Below are 17,128 nucleotides of genomic sequence, written 5' to 3'. Positions count from 1 at the left end.
CTGGAAAGCAAATCTCAAGCCAGGTTGGAGGCATATGTGCGAGGGATGCCGGAACCAACCTAACGTTGAAATAGCAGCACCCCTGGGTTTAGGACCTTGTGCTGCAGTGACATGGGGCGGCTGCCTCAGAGTATGGGCTCCATCACAGGAGGGGGCTGAGCTTGAAGATCTGACCACCCTACCCTCTACTGCTTGCCATTCCGGAATCACCTATTGGTGACTGAAAAGGGGGCCGTTAAGGACGGGCTGGATGGTGGCTGGCACCCGAGCCCATACCGGAGCCATTCGGAGCAGCACCTCTCCTGCCCACGGACCCTTGTCCTATACTCAGGAGCCTGTCTGCGGCCAGATCTGTCGGTTGAGGCTGAGCCCCAGTGGGGAAACGGGGTGGGGCCTCCTCCATGGTGAAAATCAGGTTTGAGATCACTGTTCCCAGGGTCTTCTCCGTATGAGCACTGACAAGGCAGCTCCCGGGCAGGGCTGGGGCTGGCAGTGCAACCACCGGACAGGAGGCTTCAACATCCCTAAGTGAGGCTCAAACCAGGAGGCCACATGCCAACAGCTGGGCATCTAGGGGGGCGTGGCCTCTGGCCTCAGGTGGTCTGAGACCCCAGGTGCTGGGGTCTGTGCCTGAACGGAGCCTCACCAAGAGCCCTAAGCAGGGGATCCTGGAACTCCCCCCACAGGTCACATCCCCTCCTCAGGTGAGCTCTGTGGTATATGCTGCATGGCTGATGAGTGCCAGCCCCCGGCGTGTCCCAGCCAGCCAGTGCCACCTCCTCCCTCAGGGAGACCTCCTCAGGGATGGAGACCAGGAGGAATCTTGCTTCTCGGGGTGAGGCCTCTGTTCCAGCCACGTCCCCGCTTCCCTGACGTGAGGGCTGATGTTAATGGTTCATGAGCTGAACAAGGCTTGGAACGTACTTTGCCAAAGAAGAAGTGACAACATACTTTCTGTGGGAGTAGAACTTTAAATACAAGTCCACACAAATGGTATGACTGCTGCAGACCCGGTGTTCGGCTGTGTTTCAAGCTCAGTGTTTCCTCCCGGAATGGATTGGCCAGCTGAGCGGTGTGTAGGCATTTCAAGGCACCAGAGAACACAGATGAAGACAACAAACCTTCCTAAAACAGAACAGACTTGCTACATTCTTCTGAAGGGAATCATTTCACAGTCAGCCTTACATTTTCTCTGCAAAGAACATTTTAACAAACTGAGTCCTCCAGGAGGATTTATGCAGAGATTAAAAAGCAAATCCGTGCAAATCCTATATAATAAAAGGCTAATGTGCAAATTGTCCCCTTGACTGGGAGTTCAACCGGGAGTTCGACCAGGGTTCAGGGCTGGCCGCAGCCCCTCCTCCCGGCTGGCCCCACCCCCAGTTGGCCTCCGCCACCCCGATTGGAGTGGACTGGCCGGACCCCACCCACGCACAAATTCGTGCACCGGGCCTCTAGTGAGTAAATAAAATCAGACGATGGCATCTCACCAACCCTCACTGCAACCCTGGGTGGCTGGGCTGAGGGCCAGATTTCTGGGCTGAGACTGGATCTCACTCCCCACTGAGAGCTAAGGCCCTTGTCCTGGACCTTTTAGAGATCTTGGACCCTGGGCCACTGCTATACTGAGGTCCTCCCTCTGCATAGGGTACCACAGGAGCCCTTGGCTCTGAGAGAACCTGCCAGAAGACCACCTCCCCTTAAGAAAGGATGCTCCAGCTCAGGCCAAACCTGCTTGCTTGGGGAGGCCTCCAACCTGCCTTTGGGCCAGGTCCTGCACCAGAATGTATAACTGGAGAGGATTGGAGGCTGATGGAGTCTGCTGCCTACAGGGGTGAGACTAGAGCCTCGTCTGCATAAGACTGTGAAGTAGTCATGTGTCCGTCAGTGGGGGAGAGATCCTGGGTCGAGTACCCCAAGTTCCATCTAATTTCTGCCACCCAACCTGCTTCCAAGGGCCTTCTGAGGCTCTGGGTTCCAATTCAGCCCTGCCCCCCTGGTAGTGGTAGGCCTGTCAATACCTGCTCTTGGCTGTTGAATCCTACTCTGAAAAGGGTGATAAGATCTCTTGGCTCCAGTTATGGAGGTTATGTGTCCCCAAATTGCTGGTATAGACATGCTAATGAAGACAGCAACACCTCTTCATTCAGGAGTGATTACTTTAAAAGGATAAGCACGCTTTGCCTTTGTGAAGTTCTGGGTAGCCTTGTCCTTTCTTGTTCACATCTGCCTCCAAGCCTTGGACAGGATGCTTTCCCCACTTTTCCTGGTCCCTAGAGCAGCTGACATCTGCTTTCAGGCAGGAGGCAGGAGTCAGGATTGCACTTCCTGGTCCCCTTGTGGTTGGGTAGATCATGTGACAGCTCTGACCAGTGAGCGGTGAGTAGAAGTGGTATGGGTCACTGCTGGGCCTGCGTACTGAACAGCAGGTGTGAGACCTTCCAGAGCTCCCCTCTGCCACATGCATCCGCAGTGTTTGAGGTGTGGCTGCTCTGTCAGCCTGGCCCCAGGTTGGGGAGGCCCGGAACAGGACCCCAGCTAACCCCCTGCAGTTAGGAGAAAACCTGTGATGATAAGCCACAGCAGAACCTGGCCTATCCTGACCCACAGAGGAAGGCTTCCGATTTGGCATTTGATCAGCCCATTTACCAAAAACAAGCCTTCCCTGATGGACAGCTCTCTGTTTCCCAGGATCACCCTTCAGATCCAACCCTCTTTGAGAAAGATCTTCATTGTTAAATGGTGGTAATGAGGTTCCTCCGCCTTGAATCCAGACCAGGTGGGAGGCTCTCTCCGTCCAACTCCTCCATGTGTGGACTGAGAAGTCAGCTCCTGCTTTGTGTCCATGGTCCTTGGGACCATGAGGCCTCAGGGGAACTAAGCCTTAATCTTTTAATTTTTAGTGGAAACTGTTTCTGCCGTGGCTGATGATATAGGTAGCAAAGTAAACCTGTAAACATGGGGGAGTGAATCCATTAGAAACCTCTGCCAGAGATCTGTGTATGGGCCTGGCCACAGGGGCCAAGCAGGGCCTGCAAGGCTGGACTGAGGTGGACTGTATCTTGAGATGGAGCCAACAGCCCATGCCTGATAGTCTGGGGTCAGCCTGGGAGGCGGGGCGTGGTCAGACACAGCCGGATCTTCTGGCTGACAGGTGCGTGCCAGGGCTGGCGAGGGGAAGGGCCGGGCAGCAGCTGGTAGGCTGGGAGGCAGGGGGTGCTCAGGGTACATCTCTTATGAGACAGATGCAACACTGAGATTGCAAGGGGTATTTCACAGCGAGGACCAAGAATCTCTGGGGGCAGGGCCTTTGCTTTCTAGGCGTGCATATTTGAGTGTGGGGGGTCCTCTTAGAGCAAGGGTGAGGAACCTTTTTTCTGCCAAGGGCCATTTGGGTATTTATAACATCATTTGCAGGCCAAACAAAATTATCAGTTTAAAAATTAGCCTGCTATGTTTGGTCAACCATTTAATTAACTGATCCCTAATGTCTTGGCAGGGCCAGACCAAATGATTTTGCAGGTCTTATACGGATGTTCCCCACCCCTGGCCTAGGGTATGGAGACAGGGAAGTGGTAGGTGGTGGGTGAAGCCAGTAGTGAGCAAGGGAAGGAGGTCTCAGAGAGCTGAGAAAGGGCACTAGGGAGGCGGAGTCACTCAGGGAGTCCTGACCACTAGATCCCAGACTGCAGGCCAGGAAGAGACTGGGGGTGGGACGGGGGGAGTAGCTGTGGGAAATAGGCCTGAGAGGAGGATCTGACACACTGACATAGTTTATCCCTAGTTGGGTTTATTTAACTTAAATGCTTAAAATGTCTGCTTAGCATCTCACCTGCACCATACAGACCCAGCTAGCCTCGAGCAGACCATGGGCTCAGAGCCACAGCGGGCTATAGCTCAGAGCCTAGCAGGCCGGCTGGGCCTGTGTCTTGTGCTCTGGGAGGGCCGAGTGACCCTCTGGCTGGCTGGGGGTCTTGGCAGCCACCCAACTTGAGGCTACCTGCATCACCCCCACTGCTAGACAGAAGGTGGACAGGGTGTCCGGTAAAGTCTTGGAAAGAAAATTAACAGAACAGAGGTCAGCATCAATGAGAAACCAGTCTGTTCAGTTTCAACCAGATTTGCTTTAAGAAATAGGCCCAACAGGAGGCTTAAGCTGCTTGATTCTTATCTGTCTCTCCTCCTCCTCGTTCCCTTCTTGCACTTGAGACTGCTCCTTCTCAGCGCCCCTCGTCCCCTCCTCCCCTGCACACCCTTTAGGAGCTGGACCTTCCCTTGCGTCTTCTCTCTTTTCTCTGTTGACCCCTTTTGAGTCACCTGTTTCCAGATGACAGCCAGCCCAGGTGTCTCTCCTAATCTCTGACCTCATGAGTTTGATGGACAGCTCTTCATCTCCCCCTAAAAGTTCATTCTTCTTCTTCCACTTCTCCAACACCTGCTCTGTCTCCTGAGCAGTCCTCCATACCCTGCCTCCTCTCACCAGCCCACTGTTCTGCCTCCCTAACCCCTTATCTCCATTCCCAGGTCCTGCCACGCCCAGGCCCAGCCTCACCCTCCCACCTAGATACTGCAACAGCCGCCATCTGGTCTCCCTGAGCTGGCCTCCCCCCGTGGCCCACCTGGAAGCTGGTAGGATCTTTCTATGCTCCACGTTGGACCATGTTGCTCCCACGTTAATCTCTTCAGTGGCCCCAGTTGCCCCCAGGAAGATGCATGTGGCAGGGAAGAAAGGGTAGGAAAGGGCAGGCTAGGCCCAGCAGCCTGATCTCTCTGCTCCTCTCCTGCTTCTAGAGCCCCAGGGCCCTGACCTGCACAGTTCCCACCACGCCCTCCTAGCCTTCCATGCCTTTGCTGGGGCTGTTCCCTCACAGCCCTCATCTGTGTGAAGGGATAAGGCCTCAGCAGAGGGGCTTAAGGTTTGGAAGTCACAGTGATGGTCTTTTCGCCAAACCCCACCAGTCCCCTACTCTATGGCCCCAGGGATGACTGGGGGCCTTGGCTTAAGCAGGCCATTTCTCTCAGGACCGATGGCAGTTTTCATGCATTTATTATGTTTGCAGTCTGCACACCACAAAGGTGACCAGCCCCTCATGCCTTCAGCTCTACCCAGCTGGAAACAGGACTGAGGGAAAGGAGGCTCCAGCAGTGTTGGTCTATTTCTTCCCTCAAAACTAAAGGAGGGAGAGCCTTATGTGTGGCCCTATTGGGTGTCTCTGCAGGATCAGAGGCTCTGCCCACATGGCCAACACCAGCAGCCTTGGAGCTCGGGGAGTAGGGGGTGAAGTGCTCACCCAATCACTTCAACCGCCAGTCCTGGGAAAGTCAAGATCTGAGTTCTAATTCTGTGTCCTCTTGCAGGCACTCAAGTGTTCCATCCCATCACCTGATCCTAGCTGTGTGTTGTGCACATAGTGGGCAGATAATAGGAACCTGGATGACTGACTGTCAAGTGTCAGCCCTGCCCCCAGCAAACCTAGCAGCCCAGCTTTCTGGGTACCAGCAGCCTGCTCAAGACCTCAGACTCATTCCCTCCCTCCTTTCCTTTCTCCGTCCCTGTGAGGCGGGGCACAGCAATGTGGCAGTCCATGGCAACCACGTGAGGGAGACTAGAAATGAGCATCAGACAAGCAGAACTAACATCCATTTCTTGGGGACATCTGAGCAGATGTCACACAGCACACACCTCGCAGAATGTGCTCTTCCCACTGATGAGGTCACCTGACTCGAGTTTCCCTTTCCTCTCTACCTTTCTCAGCAAGGGTGAATACAAATGATATGCAAACATATTCAAAATATGTAAATGAGCGCTGTCCAGAACCAAGGTCCCTAACCCAGGACAAGCTCCTAGGGAAGAGCACAAAAGCCCCGGCGCTATCTCCCTTGTTCTGCTTGTTGTTCCCCCTCAAGTTCCACAAAAGAAGATCCTCACCACTTCTGTCCAGGCCCCTGAAGGTGACATTTGTCACCCACTCTCTGAGGCCTTAGTGAAGATCCCAATCATCTTCCCCCTCCCTGTGGATGGCCAGCCTCATCCACCTCCTCTTCTGTTCTTCCTTCCAGTCACCATCACCTTGGGCCCTCAAAACTCTCTACCCCCAGCCTGGCAACACCCTCCCCCGCGCCCCCCAAAATTTAATTTGCCAACGTTTGGGAGGGGGAAGGTTCTTATAATGGTCTTGCTGTCCTGGTTCCTGGACTGAGGTTCCCCATTTGTCGGGGTCTCTGTGTTGCTAGTTTCTGCTTTTATTCCTGAGAATGGCCCAGAAGTTTGAATTATTGATGGATTCGAGAGTAGAATTACCAGGTAAACTTTAAAGCTTCTGATATATATTGCGAAACTGCTCTCCACCCAACTCGTTTGAGAGTGTCTGTTTCATAGCATCCCTACCAGCTCTGGCTTTTAGCCTTAAAATAAAATTTAAAAGTTTATTGGGTAACGATATCTGGTTCCAGTTTACTGGATACTTAAATTGTATTCCTTCATTTTTGTGAAGTGCTGCCTCGATGCTTTTTTTTACGCATTGTAGGAGTTTGTATTTTCTCCATCTTGGGTGTATCAGACATACCCTCTCTGCGGGCACTGTATTCCACAGGAGGCCTGCTGCGGAATAGGACCGAACTGCCTGCCCGATGGCTGAGCCCAGAGCTGTGTTTTCAGACTTTTAACTAAGCAGCAGAACCTTTTCTGAAGCAATCTCACACAGCACCGCTTAAATAAAACATTATTTAAGGAGCCCCTGTCTTACCTGAGGCCGGGCCGATGGGACCTTCTTTTCCTTCTGTCTGAAGAGTGGACGTCACTGTGGAGTCAGGGACCTGAAAGGAGATGATGAGCGGTTTATAGAGGCGGCTGGAGCTCAACCCGCAGCAGAACAGCCCGGCACAGGTGAGCAGGGTACAATGGCCCAGGGGCCCCGCCCGGGCTGCAGGAGGCACTGCCGCACCCTCCATGTCGCCGAGGAGAGGGTGTGGGCCCCGCTGTCCCCGTGGACTCAGTGCAGCCAGAGAGGGTGGGAAGGGAGGTTTGTGTGACTGACTTGGACAGGTCGGGCAGCGGGCCGAAGCCTGTGGGGTGGGGGAGGGGAGAGGCCAATTCAGAGCTTCTGCCGCGGGGCCTGGGTTTGATCTGATAGGTGAAGCCAGAACAACCAGAGCTCTCCCCAGGGGAGACCTGGGGTGGGGGGAAAGCTGAGCCAGGCCCAGGAGGAGGAACAGTGGTTACCAGGACTGGACAGGGTGGGGCGGGGGAGGAAGCCTGTGGGGAGGAAGAACTAGGGGGGGTTGGCAGCAGATAAGGGAGGGGAAGTACACAGGACTCAGAAGGAGAGGCTCCGCGGAGGTGGAGGGGGGTGGCAGGGCAGGCTGCTATCAGCTCCCCGCATCACTCACACACCCAGTCTGAGATCTCTGCCCAAGTCACTGGTGCCCCACAGGGGCTCTTAGGCTGGTCCTGTTGTCTGGCCCGCCCCACCCTTCTAGCTGGGTCCCTGGCCCCGCGTGATTTCTGGTCCCACCCCCTGATTCCTGGCCCCAGGCAACCCTCTGAGCTTGCCCTTTGGCTTCAGATAAACAGTGCAGGATCTTTAGCCCAGTCCTAAGTCCAGACCCCAACTTTCCAGCCGATCTTAGCTCCTGGCCCTGATCCCTGGATTCAGGCCCTGGAAGTTGAGCCCCCATCGGGCGAGGGCTCCCGGGCGGCGCTCCTTGGCTCTCCACCTTCTCCAGCCAGTGCTGCTGCCTGCCAAAGCCCTCTAACCATCCCACATCCCAGGTAGGGAGGCTGTTCCCACCCCAGCTCCCCACTGGACCATTCCCTGTTCTTTATGTAAAGTCACCCAAACTAGGTGTTTCAGAAGAATCTAAAACTGGAGTCCCAGTCCCTCTGCCCCCAAGCCAGAGATGTTTGCAGAATGACTGGAAGGAGTGACTCCTCACTTGGCAAACAGTTGGTGCCCTCCTGATTAGGAATCCATACAGAAAAGCTCCCGTGACACGTGGGTTCCAGTCATGAATGGTGTTGGGCGAGTTATTTAACCTGTGAGTCTCAGATACCCCCCTCCCTGTAATCCTGGGGGTCACTACAAAGTCTTGAATGGCCACGGCCAGGACCAAATGAGCAGGGATGGGTACTTGGTGCTGCCAGAGGAGGGTGGGGAGAGGGAGTCGGAGCTCCGAGGGCCTAGCTCTGCCCGAGGTGACCTGTGTTCCCCTACGGGCCCTTGCTTCAGTGTGGGCACCCTGGCTTATTTCCTCTGAGTTAAGCATCTGGTAGGTAGGTGTCTCTCCCACCCACAGCCTGGGAGCCCAGCCTACTGAGAGGTCAGAGGGTAGCTGCTGTCCTGGCCTCCAGGGGAGGTCCTGTCCCTGTCCCTGCGACATCTGCCAGGGTTGCAACCTGCATGAACCTCTGTCCTTCACCCTCTTGCTGGGCTCACCTGACCTCAGACCACAGGCTGGCAACCCTGGGAAGAGGCACGCCCCTCCTGAGCCACCCGGCCTGTGCGACTCGGCTCCACTGCCCTCTGCTCACTCCTCTTCTCAGTGAGAGTGTGTCAGGGACAGTCCCTCAACTGTCCCCCAAACCGGCCCCTCTAGCTGTCCAGCCTTGCTCCCTTACCAAACCCTTCTGGAAAAAATACCCAGTGTGTTTTTTAAAATTAGAATTAAATGACAGGAACTAACTCTTTAGGGAGGGGTTCCTGAGGGGAAATGGAGTCTTCACAACCTTAAAATTACAGGACATTAAAGTGACATGTCAGATCGTTGATATTCTGAGCCAGACCTTGTTTTGAGAGGTGCTCTCCTCTGTCCTTTCCCAAACTGCAGCCTTCCCCCCTCTTTGAAAATAAGATCACATCAAGTCAGGGATTAAAATGGGAAAAATTCCACCAGAGCCTCCCTCTGCCAGCCACACGTCTCAGTCCCCTCCCAGGTGAGCAGATTCAGCTCCCGCCACCACCCAGCTCAGCAGCATCATTCAAAACGCACCGGCAGGAACTGGTGAAACAGAAGGACCTTTCATCCCGGGCGCGAGGCCTGCAGTGCGGCTCTCCTACTCTGGAAGCTGGCGGTGCCTGAGCCAGTGGAGTCGGGGCCTCTTGCTTAAGTAGGCAGTGGGAGTGGGGCCGGGAGGCCTGAGGGGGCGGGCACGGAAAGTGGGCCGTGTACCCAGCACAGCAAGGCAGTGTCCATAGAGCCAGCCATGGTCCTGCGCACGCGCCTGCCTGCTTGTCCACCAGGGGCCTCCAGCCCACAGGCCCCTAGACCACAGACCAGCACCTGGGCTGACCCCTGATGGACGTGCAGCTCCAAGGGAGTCCATGTCCCCAGACACACACAGCTTGGTCCACGTTCCTGGATGCCTCTGCCTCTCCCGGGACACCGCCTGGGCAGCAGAAACAGCTGTGGAGTCGGACCGGCCGGCTCCCGAGGCCAGTGATCGTGGCCTCCGGCCAGGCATTTCTCCAAGCCTCAGTTTCTACTTTCTTGAAATAAGGATAATGACACAGACTTTATGGGGCTGGAAATAATGTTTGCAAAGGGCCTGGCACCTACGAGGATGATTGCTCTGCATGGTGGTGCTGGGGCCAGCTGCTTTCAGCAAAGTGCAAGCCCAGAGAGGTTTGGTAACACTTGCAGTCACACAGCCCTCCAGCTGAGGTCAGGGGCAGACTTCATGCAGATCTGAGACTAGGTTGGGGTGGCAGAAGTCCCTGGAGGTGAGGGTGTGGAGCAGCTGCTGGCATTGGGGAAAGGTCTTGACTGAACTCTGGTGAAGGAGTTGCCCCTTGACCCCCAAAACCAAGGTAAGAGAAGAAGCATGGCTGGACAGGGATGCTCAGATGGTTGTGTGCATGTGGTTACGACCTTAGGTGGGGTGAAGAAATACCCCAGAGTAACTGCTAGGGATTGGCTGGTGAGAGGAGCTCTACCACCAGCACTGTCCCCCCATCCCCCATTCGTATGTTGAAGCCCCAACTCCCAGTGTGGCTATATTTGGGAATGGGGCCTCTAAAAAGAAATTAAGGTTAAATGAGGTCATAAGGGAGGAGCCATGATCTGATAGGATTAGTATCCTTATAAGAAAGACATCAGAGAGCCCTCGCTGGTTTGGCTCAGTGGATAGAACGTCAGCCTGCAGACTGAAGGGTCCCAGGTTCAAATCCGGTCAAGGGCACATGCCCAGGTTGCAGGTTCGATCCCCAGTAGGGGGCGTGCAGGAGGCAGCTGATCAATGATTCTATGTCATCATTGATGTTTCTATCTCTCTCCCTTCCTCTCTGAAATCAATCATCAGAGAGCTCCCACTTCCTCACACACCCCTGGAGGAAAGGCCATGTGAAGACTGCAAGCCTGAAAGATTGCACCAGAAACCAAATCGGCCAGAAGCTTGATCTTCGCCTTACAGCCTCCAGAACTGTAAGAAAGTAAATTCCTGTTGTTTAAGCCACCCAGCCTGTGGTTCTCTTTATGGCAGCCCCAGCAGACGAATGCAGATGGATGAGATCGAGGGGGGGCTTGAGGAGCATGGAAAGGACCCGGAATGAATTGAGAGGTTTCCAGCTCAGGCAACTGTATGGGCACGGAAGTTGCTCACTAACCAGGGGTGAGGTGAGGGAAGGCAGGTGTTGAGGGATATTTGCATAAGATGTGACCACGTGACCGTGGGATATTCAGGCCTAGAACTCAGAGGAGAACTGGGCTGGATCAGGATTTGGGAATTATTAGAGTGAAGGTGAAGTCTTCGGAGTGATTACATTTCAGATCACGTATTATTCTTTCTTTTTCAATTGGTTCATTCTAATTCCAGTGTCATACTATATCAGCTTTTGTCTTTTATATTTTTATAAAAAGCCAGACATTCTCCTTTGTTTTTAAAAAGTATAACTGTGCACAAATTCACCCCAATTTTTAAATGACTTAGTTTTCTTCTACTTGTTCAGAGCAAGTCTTGTTTAGGAGCATAACTGATATGTGGTTAGAATTGCACATTTTTTCCTGAGGTTCATCTTGTCTTCACTATTTATGATGCCAATTCTCTTGTCATTTTATCCAATTTCAAAATAATGCCCTAGCCGGGTGCTCAGTGGTTAGAGCCTCAGCCCGTGGACGAAGGGTCACGGGTTCCCTTCTGGTCAAGTGTAAATACCTCGGTTACACGCTCAACCCCAGCAATCAATTGATGTGTCTCTCTCACATTGATGTGTCTCTCTCTCTGTCTCTCCCCCTTCCTTCCACTCTCTTTAAAAATCAATGGAAAAAATATCCTCGGGTGGGTGATAATTAACAAAAAACCAAAATAACAAATCTCTCTTTACTTTAGCTTGCCAGATAATTTATCATTCAAAAATTTAGCAAATGCTTACTTCTTTCCCTTAGAGTTAAACTTGAAAGGTACCATGTGTTTAGTTCTAGGATGAGCTATTTTTTCATCTCTGAAAACTTTTCTTGTATTATTTCTTTCTTTTTTTTTTAAAATATATTTTATTGATTTTCTACAGAGAGGAAGGGAGATAGAGAGTTAGAAACATCGATGAGAGAGAAACATCAGCCGCCTCCTGCAAATCTCCTACTGGGGATGCGCCCACAACCAAGGTACATGCCCTTGACCGGAATCGAACCCGGGACCCCTCAGTCCGCAGGCTGACGCTCTATCCACTGAGCCAAACCGGTTTCGGCATCTTTCTTGATGTTTCCCTTATCATATGCCTCATTCCATTTATTTCTCTCTCCTATTTTAGGGCTGTGATACCATTTCCAAATCAGTTATTTGAACCTCATTTTGTTTTCTTTTTCTGGTTTGATGTTTTATTTTATCCTCAACATCACGGATTTCTTCATTCTGTTGTTTTAGTTATGCCAACTACTACTTCCAGATATCTTAAAATTCTTTTATAGTTTTACCAGTGTTCTGATATGTTTCTGTTAGTGATATTAGGTTATTTATTTCAAAGTAGTTATCTCCCAGTTCATCTTATTTGTTCCTAAGGCTTTTAAGATTCCATCATCAAAAACAATTGACATTTATTGAGGGCCTACTGTGTGCAGACACTGCTGTTCGGAGCTTGCACAGCCTGCTTCCCTTCTAAGTTTAACGTAGCAGAATTCTGCAGTTAGAGCTGCTTTGAGGGAGGTTCTGAGTAACTAAGATCTGGTCCATCTTTTGCAAAAAAAAAAAAAAAAAAAGATTGAAGATGATGAAATTGTGTTCTATGTACAACATAATGGGACTTTTTTTTTTTTTTTTAAGCCGTGAGAAAATGATGACTAAGGGAAACTAAAGGTAGAAAAACAGGAGGCAGCCAAGCAAATCTGAAGAGAGTGACTGAGGGGAAGTTCTCTTTATCTGATGTGGCCTCAGGTGGTGTCTTATGACCCAGGCTTGTCCTTTGACTTTTGTGGGTGGTGTGGAAATGACCCTTTGTTTTAAGTTATTACTTGAATGGCTACAGCACAGCAGAGCTCCCTCCCCCCAGCTCTCTGCAAGCCTCCTGTGTGGGAAACACTTTTCCCCCCTCCCAGTTGGGATGGAATTGAAAATTAACAGAGGCAACTGAAGAGAAACGATGTGACGGTAGACATGGGCTGGGCTGGTGGCATGTAAACGGTGGGACAGTTGCCTCCTGCTTGCCTTCCAGAAGTTGGTATTGATTGAGCAGCTGATTTGCCAGGTCTTTCCTGGGCTCTGAATCAGAGAGGTTCCCTGCTTTTCGGTGGTGAAAGGAAGGCTTCCCGGCGGCCCTCTGTTCCCACAGAACTCCAGAGTGGCCTCATTTCACACCTCTCGGGAAACAATCTTCCGAGTGACAGATTGATTGCTGTATGGGTGGTTACCAAAAAAGAATCTATTTTATTAGCTGTTTGTCTTGCAAAGTGAAATGGGTTTTTAAAACTTTATCAAAATGTCATCATCCCAGGGTTTAAGAACATGCCCTCTGGCTGTGAGGAAGATCTGCAGATCCCACAGGTAAAGAGTCCTGTCAGGGCCCCCCAGGGAGCCCCAGGCTCTCTCAGGGGCGGGGAGGGCACCGAAGGGACTGCACCAAACCTCATCCTGGAGTCTGAATCGTCTTTTTTTTTTTTTTTAATTCATCAAGAAAAAAAATCTAGACATTCATATACACGAGAGACTGTAAGTAACTTTGCTTTTCTGCTTGAGGAAGAAATAGAAACCATTCAATTTACTCATTCTTTATAGGTTAAAAACAAGGAACTACATTAAGCAATTAAAAAGTATTTGGTGTCGTATTGTTGGCAATAAAAGAAAGAAGAGAGAGAGCCTGAAAGTGGCAGGGGGAGGTTGGAGGTGGAGCTGGTTCCCTGGGCCCAGCTGACCAGCCTGCCCTCCCTGCTGTCTTTGGCCCCTCCCTTACCCTCACCCCGTCTTATCCAGAATGAAGGCCAGTCTTCTCAGCTCTGCATCCATTTCTGGTCCCTGCTCCCCTCTTGCCTGGCCTCATCTCTTCCTGCACGGTTGCCGTCACCAGGCCTGCATCTGAGCGCTTCCATCACGCTCCATGTCAGGCCCGTGATTCCCACACGAGCAGCTCTGAGTTCATTCCGCCCTGGTCCAGCACCTCCAGACCTCCCTTCGAGCACAGAACAGATCTTCCCACCTATCTGGCATGGGGGCCCTTAGAGGTGCGGCCCTGCCCTCCTCAGCCTCAATTCTGCCTTTCCCTTCCTCCTACTCATTCGTTCTGACAGCCCAACCTGTAGCGCTCACTTTCCTGGAACATGCCATGCTCTTTCACGCCTCCATGCCTTTGCACATGCTGTCCCCTGACTCTGGAACACCCTTCCCGGTTGGTCCACTTGGCACCCATCCTCCAAGGCTCAGTTCTACAGCTCTCACCCCTCCCCTCGATCGCCCACCCACTGGGCTTTGTACCAGCAGCCTAGAGCCCCCTGGGTGTGTGTGGGGGGCGTGGCGGGTGACGTCCAAGAGGTGAGCAGGTGCCTGGAGCATGCAGGGCTGTGACCACATGGACCCCGTGATAAAGTCACAGCTGTAGACGCCCGTTCTCAAGGAGGGCAGGCAGAGGAGAAAAGGGGTCAAGGGTAGAATCTTGGGGTCATCCCACTTTGGGCTTGGTGTGGAGAGAGGAGCCAAAAGGAGCCCTTGGGAGAAGGTGGAAGAATGCAGAAAAGGTGGCTAAAATATAGCCCTGTTTTTATTTCCTTCTCAGACAGCCTTCATTTCTTTTTCACTTAGAATAGCTGGAAAAGGAGGGCTGCATGTGGCAGTCCCGGGAATGAGAAAACCATGTGTCAAAGCTGTTGCTGAGTCCCTCACCCTATTTTTACCTTCCTCACACTACCTCTTTGAGGCCCGAGGAGGGAGCCTGGCCTGAGGTGGCCTGCGCCGGCGTCTCTGAGGCAGATGTGGCCAGCCAGCGCCTCCTTCTCCAGAACCCACCGAAAAGCTGCTTATTCACTTCTCTTGACCAGAAATAAATGCATTAGACACATGTTCTCAGGCAATCTTGAGGGACGTGAACACAAAATTACCCCACAAATTACTTGTGTTTCCTTTCCTCAGTTCAAAGTTGGGCTTTTTGGTTCACATTAGTTACATTAACATTGGGCAGTAATTAATGTTCTTAAAATAGAATGCCCATATTACCAAGTTTAGAAAGAAAAACCACCTAGGAATGAAAACATGCGCACACACGTGAAATGCCATTCCATTAGCCACAGACTCCGCTATGAGCCCTGGTGGGCGCCTGTCCGTGGGGTTTGCGGCCGAGCACACTGTGGCAGACCGTGTCTGCGGTCGCTGTGCATGCTGTTCCCGGCTCCGGGTCAAGGAAGCCTTTGACATCGTGGCCAGGAGCTCTGGGGGTTCGCCAACCTCTAATTACATTTCTGTTTTTAAATATTGATAAACAGTCCCTCTGTTGACTCAGACGTTTTTAAACACTAGGCCTGTAGTTGTTGGCTCTGAACAAAGAGAGCAGATCCTTCGGGCTCCTCAGGCCCGCAGAGCCCCTCCCCGTGCCTCACAGCTCTCGGACTGTCACTCAAACACCGAAGGAATCAACTGTGCCTCCGGGTCACTTCAGGATTCAGTCAGGCCTGGCTAGGCTGCAGGCTGGGGCCCTGCTGGCCTCTGCTGCCACCAGGGCCCCTACTCGGTTCAGGGTGGAGGTGCGAGACGAGGCAGGAGGGACCACTGCCCGGTGGCACCTCCGGCCACCTCCTTGTTTCATTTGTGAATGTTAGTCCCTGGTGTCCGCCCCACCCCCAGCACCGTTGCTACTTGGGAGGGAGGGGAATGGGACCGGAGTCCCTTCTAGTGTCATGGGGTCCCATCTTGGGGACTCTGACATAGACGGATCCTCCAGGTCCAGGCTCCCCCAGAGCCAGCTGACTGCAATGTGGAGGGCGTGGTGGCCCCCATTCTTCTTAGAGGACTTGGAGCTAAATCAGCTGTTTCTTTTTTTGTTTTGTTTTTTATATTTTTATTGATTTCAGAGAGGGAGAGAGAGAGAAACATCAGCGATGAGAGAGAATCTTCAATCGCCTGCCTCCTGCATACCCCCTCCTGGGGATCGAGCCCACAACCCGGGCATGTGCCCTGACCAGGAATCAAACCGTGACCTCCTGCTTCATCCACTGAGCCGCACCCACTGGGCCCAGTCAGCTGTTTTTTTGTCCTGACTGCCAGGTGGCCTGTCCTCTTTCATTGGAAGATTCAGCCAGTGGCCAGGCATCAGCATTGCTTCTGTAGTGACCATGGCCAGAGCGGAGCACCTCGTTACAAGTGGGTGTGTCAGTGACGTCCACGATGCTCTGAAGCCCCTGGCTCCATGGGGCTAAGCCCAAGTTCCTGATGTCATCACACCTCCCCACTTACACCACAGCAGTGCCTCTACTAGTGTCTTCACCATTTTATCGATGAGGAAACTGAGGCCCAGAGAGGAAAAGCTTACAGCCCAAGATCACAGTGGAGGAGCTGGGATTTGAACCCAGGTCCATCTGACTCTGAAACAAGAGCTCTTCTCAATCCACCCTGCCACAGAGCCTCTTGGTCCCACTTCCTGCCTCCTGCAGGTGGCCACTGGAAGGAGGCCACCCTCAGATACATGCATCAGGGGTGATGTGGTCCTGGGTGAGGGTCAAGGGCTCTGTTGAGGTACCAGAAATCATGGTGCTTTTTGTCTAGTCCTATGTAGCTCTGTTGGGGTGTCCCCTCTTAGTTGGGGATCTTGTTGACAGGACCCATTTGGGCTCTAACTTTAAGAGGTAATTATGGGTCAGCTTGGGGACCATCAGGCCCTTCTGCCATATCCCAGGAAATGGACCTAACCCTATTAGATGGTAAATCAGATATAATCAGCTCCTAATTCAATATGGTGGCTTCAAGTAACATTTATCAAGATACAGAAGCTGGTCCAATGAGTTAGAAAACAATGGCAGTTGGAATAGACTCAGACAAAAATCAACCTGCACTTTCTGACATTAAAAAAAAAATTGGGCCCTGGCCGGTTTGGCTCAGTGGATAGAACGTCGGCCTGCGGACTGAAGGGCCCCAGGTTCCATTCCGGTCAAGGGCATGTACCTTGGTTGCGGGCACATCCCCAGTAGGGGGTGTGCAGGAGACAGCTGATGGATGTTTCTCTCTCATTGATGTTCCTAACTCTCTGTCCCTCTCCCTTCCTCTCTGTACAAAATCAATAAAATATATAGTTTTTAAAAAATTAGTGGAAGAGACAAAGGTTTTCAGTACCATATTGTAGGTACACACACTCTTGTGCTTCAAGCACAGATGGGGGCACCTTTCAGACTGGCCGTGTGCACGCCTGCAGCCTCACCCTGTCATGGTCACATCCTTCAGATCCTGACAAAGGTGCCTAGATACCGCAACGCTGCCCTGTTCAAAGTGAAGCTGGGAGATTCAGGGCTGGCCATTCCTGCCCTTCTGTGCCTGAGGGTGTAAGACTCTCAGCTCCTGTACAGGATCAGTTCAGAGTGGGAAAGAATTTCTCTTCTGACTCGTGGTTTGGGAGTCACATAAGCCAAGTTAATCAGGTTACTGGGTGCTGGTGACTGGATCTGTTACTTTTGGATTGGATTGAAGTTTCTATCCCCTCCTTCTTCCACTGCCAGCCTAGCTGACCAACAG

At 52.2% G+C, this 17,128-nt stretch overlaps 1 protein-coding gene and 1 long non-coding RNA gene across 4 annotated transcripts in view; one reads left to right on the top strand and one right to left on the bottom strand.

Annotated features, from left to right (window-relative positions):
* The window catches only part of SMPD3 (sphingomyelin phosphodiesterase 3), a 77,368-nt gene that overhangs the window by 19,474 nt on the left and 40,766 nt on the right, over positions 1 to 17,128 (bottom strand). The window contains exons 2-3 of one of the 3 annotated variants that reach the window (XM_059667679.1): positions 6,747 to 6,816; positions 952 to 1,125 (exon numbers count right to left, since the gene is read on the bottom strand). The gene's annotated coding sequence lies outside the window, so the exon portion shown is untranslated. Of the gene's footprint in view, positions 1 to 951; positions 1,126 to 6,746; positions 6,914 to 17,128 lie in introns of those variants that run through there. The other 2 variants (XM_059667677.1, XM_059667678.1) reach the window with 2 other exon arrangements.
* LOC132217441 (uncharacterized) lies at positions 7,393 to 11,467 on the top strand. Its single transcript, XR_009448896.1, has 4 exons — positions 7,393 to 7,771; positions 8,827 to 8,932; positions 9,331 to 9,435; positions 10,298 to 11,467. It is a non-coding gene; the product is annotated as an uncharacterized LOC132217441 (long non-coding RNA).

The sequence above is a fragment of the Myotis daubentonii genome, chromosome 15, assembly GCF_963259705.1.
Source record: "Myotis daubentonii chromosome 15, mMyoDau2.1, whole genome shotgun sequence".
Taxonomy (NCBI): domain Eukaryota; kingdom Metazoa; phylum Chordata; class Mammalia; order Chiroptera; family Vespertilionidae; genus Myotis; species Myotis daubentonii.
The sequence above is the reverse complement of the archived record's forward strand: the minus strand, read 5'-3'. Positions and strand labels throughout refer to the sequence as shown.